Source organism: Camellia sinensis, chromosome 1, assembly GCF_055761805.1.
Source record: "Camellia sinensis isolate YWXY chromosome 1, ASM5576180v1, whole genome shotgun sequence".
NCBI classification, from domain to species: domain Eukaryota; kingdom Viridiplantae; phylum Streptophyta; class Magnoliopsida; order Ericales; family Theaceae; genus Camellia; species Camellia sinensis.
Genome location: NC_138961.1, coordinates 143,480,624 through 143,483,713, shown reverse-complemented (window position 1 = coordinate 143,483,713; position 3,090 = coordinate 143,480,624). Strand labels below are relative to the sequence as shown.

The 3,090-nt window shown below is 34.4% G+C and overlaps 1 non-coding gene across 1 annotated transcript; it reads right to left on the bottom strand.

The window, feature by feature from the left end:
• Positions 1-346: 346 nt before the first annotated feature.
• Positions 347-451, bottom strand: LOC114302984 (U6 spliceosomal RNA). Its single transcript, XR_003643575.2, has one exon. It is a non-coding gene; the product is annotated as a U6 spliceosomal RNA (small nuclear RNA).
• Positions 452-3,090: the final 2,639 nt, after the last annotated feature.

Sequence of the window (3,090 nt, the reverse complement as noted above, 5' to 3'; positions counted from 1 at the left end):
TCCATGTACATAATGAATAATAGAGAGACCATAAGGTCCAATCAATATGACAGTAGTCAAATATCCAAGAATAGGATTGCCTAAACATTGCAACAGATAAAAAAGATACATCATCAATGAAACAAATAAAACTCCAAACTCATATTAGAAGAAGAAAATGGCCAGAAAATACATGCAGATGATGGCTGAGTCCAAGAACAGTATGATTGTTGTTGTCAAACCCATTAAATTGTACTCCTAACAATTATAGTGTTCTACTTTGAGACTAAGTTTACAAAAGCATAATCAATAACAAACAAGGATAATGAAACATGAGCTATGAAACGCCAAGTAGAAAAACCTGGATATAAAAGAGTTCAGATAGTGGCATTTTGTATGACATCCTTCTGCAGGAGCCATGCTAATCCTCTATGTACCATTCTAAATTTATCTGATACTATATAGGAACAATCATGAAGTGCATGTACCTTATATATCCAAACATGAAATCATGCCACATGTTGCAACCATCTTACACTAAAGAAGTCAAAGATGAGGCTTCAATTTAATTACTACAATAATAGATCATGAGATTCAGTTACCTCCAGGGATTTTTTGGAATATAGGCACATATATGACACTTGCAAATTATGCATGAGTTGCATGTCTATAAGTCCTAGTTTATTGCTTATTAATAAAATGAACAAGAAAAGTGCAACTCTACTTAACTCAAGCAGACCAAATTACAGTACTAGGCATGCTCAAACTCAAGATTTCTTAATTTTCTCAGGTTCCAAATATCTACTAGGCTTGCTCAAACTCAACATTTCTTAATTTTCTTAGGTTCCAAATATCTCATGTCTTCTCATCTCTTACAAATTCCTAGTATTGATTTCCCTATGCTATGCAACGAGCATGAATCCAAACCTCTCCCCCCCCGAAGGGAATAGTGCAACTCTCAAGAAAATAGTGCAAAAATGGAACTACCTCTAATGGCGACCCCTCTGCGAACTTTGCGACCAAAACAAAACAAGTAATAAGCTTCATATATATATACATATATATACATACAATACACTTGAGAGACATATCTTAGAGTTGAATGAACAAATTTAAAATACTAGTAAAAAGCAATGCCTTGTGCTCTGTTTGGCAAAACGAAGAAACGAATTCAACATTGAAGCCCAAAAAAAAAAAAAAATAGAGAGAAAGAGAGAGAAAATCCTGTAAAACAGAGCACAGACCACAGCTTGGAGCTTTAAAATCTTGATTTTCGATCCAAATCTCCAAAAACAAAGTATAAAATCAAAAGCTAATGAAGGATTGGTTTTGCTTTTTGTGAAGAAGATAATCCGAAAACGGAAATCAAATTTTTAGTTTATGAAAAAAAAATGCGATTTTGATTAAGTTTGCATAAATGTGCTTGACATATCTTAACTTGCCTTTTGGATGAGTTTGACCTGGCCAAACTCGATTGAGCTCTTCAATAGCGGTGTATAGACTGAAGCAGAGATCGAATGAGCTTGAAATTGGTCTGCTTGAAGCAGAGATTGATAAGGCTGAGCTGTTGATGAAGGACACAGCACCATGCTTCAAGCCCCTGAACTAATGTTCTGTGATACCGAGGCTGTTGGATGCAACTCTCGATCGGCAGCAACATCTCTCTATCACCACTCCATTCTTTCCATTTGCTGGTGATCAAGAACTCCGTCCCAATGCGTGGACCATAAAGAGGAAGACAACGAAAATTAGAAGAAAGAAGCAAAACACTAAAGGCAAAAGCAAAAGCAAAAAATGCTAGATTTCAACCAAATCGAGTGAAGAAGAAACTGAATTTACAAACATCAACGTAAATAAATTCCAGATCGTTACTTTTAGCCATGAAACAACACAGATCTTCGGTGAATTCAACAAATCCCTTACCTTGAGCCATGCCGCACCCAAACACGAAGAAGAACGAGCCCTAGATCGATTTAAATTACAGAGATTCGAACAATAACTAAGATAAACGCTCAAATCAAATACAGAACAAGCTTTTCAAGATCAAAATGACGAAGAATCGATCCAGATCGAACCACCAAGTGTCGATCCCTTTCTCTCTCTCTCTCTCTGAAGTCGCCTCTCTCTCTCTCTCTTAGATTGACTTGGATTCCCGCGACTCTTAAAAGCAAAAATGAAATTTAAAAGAAGAATAAATACTTTTATCTAAACTAAACTACACCGTTTTAACCATAACCCAACGTTTCAAAAACGTTATCCTACCATTTTCCGACGACTGGCGTGTGGAAAACAAAATCGTGTGCTAGATTTTCCATATTTTACAGCGTTTTTAAAAATGCTACTAAATAAACGTTGTTGTAACCCTTTTTTCTTGTAGTGAGGGTAGGAATCGCTAGAAAATGGTACTGAAGGTCATTAGAAAGTGATAGTCGGAGATTCTCACTAGAAAGTTTTCATTGAAAAGTCGTGGATGACCATCAAAAAATAATCGTCAGAAAATGATTGGTAACGACCAGAAGTAATTGTGTAAGGTGGCGAGTAAAGAGAATAATGAAATTTTACTTAATAGTTGTTTGAAAGTTGATTATTTTAGTTGAAATGATTATAGATTGAATGTGATATTTTGTTTTATTGACTATTTTAATCTATTTTAATCTATTTTGTTTTTATTGGTTATTTTAGCCCAAATAATCCTTCCTAAACAAGGCCTTAAAAGAATTTTTTTTGCATATTTTGGTCATATTGTGACATTTGTCCATAATGAGTACCAAAATAATAATAATAATAATAATAATAATAATAAATTGACTAGCCTTTACATAAGAAAATTTGAAATTTAGGAGATTAGGGTTGGATGTGGAATTGACTAGCCTCCTTTTTTTTTTTTTCCTTCTTCTATGAAGAATGAATTTCATCTATTTGTGAGGGGAAAAAAAGGTCTAGTCTCTAAGAATGGGAAATTAGGGTTTTTTTTTGGGGTGGGAAACCATCACCAACCATAAATATGATTCCAATGGTTGGGAATTGGGATGGTTATAAAACCCGAAGTAGTTAAAAAGACAAACTCACACGTAAAAGCTTACACTAAAATTTCCTTCTTTTATCTCACAA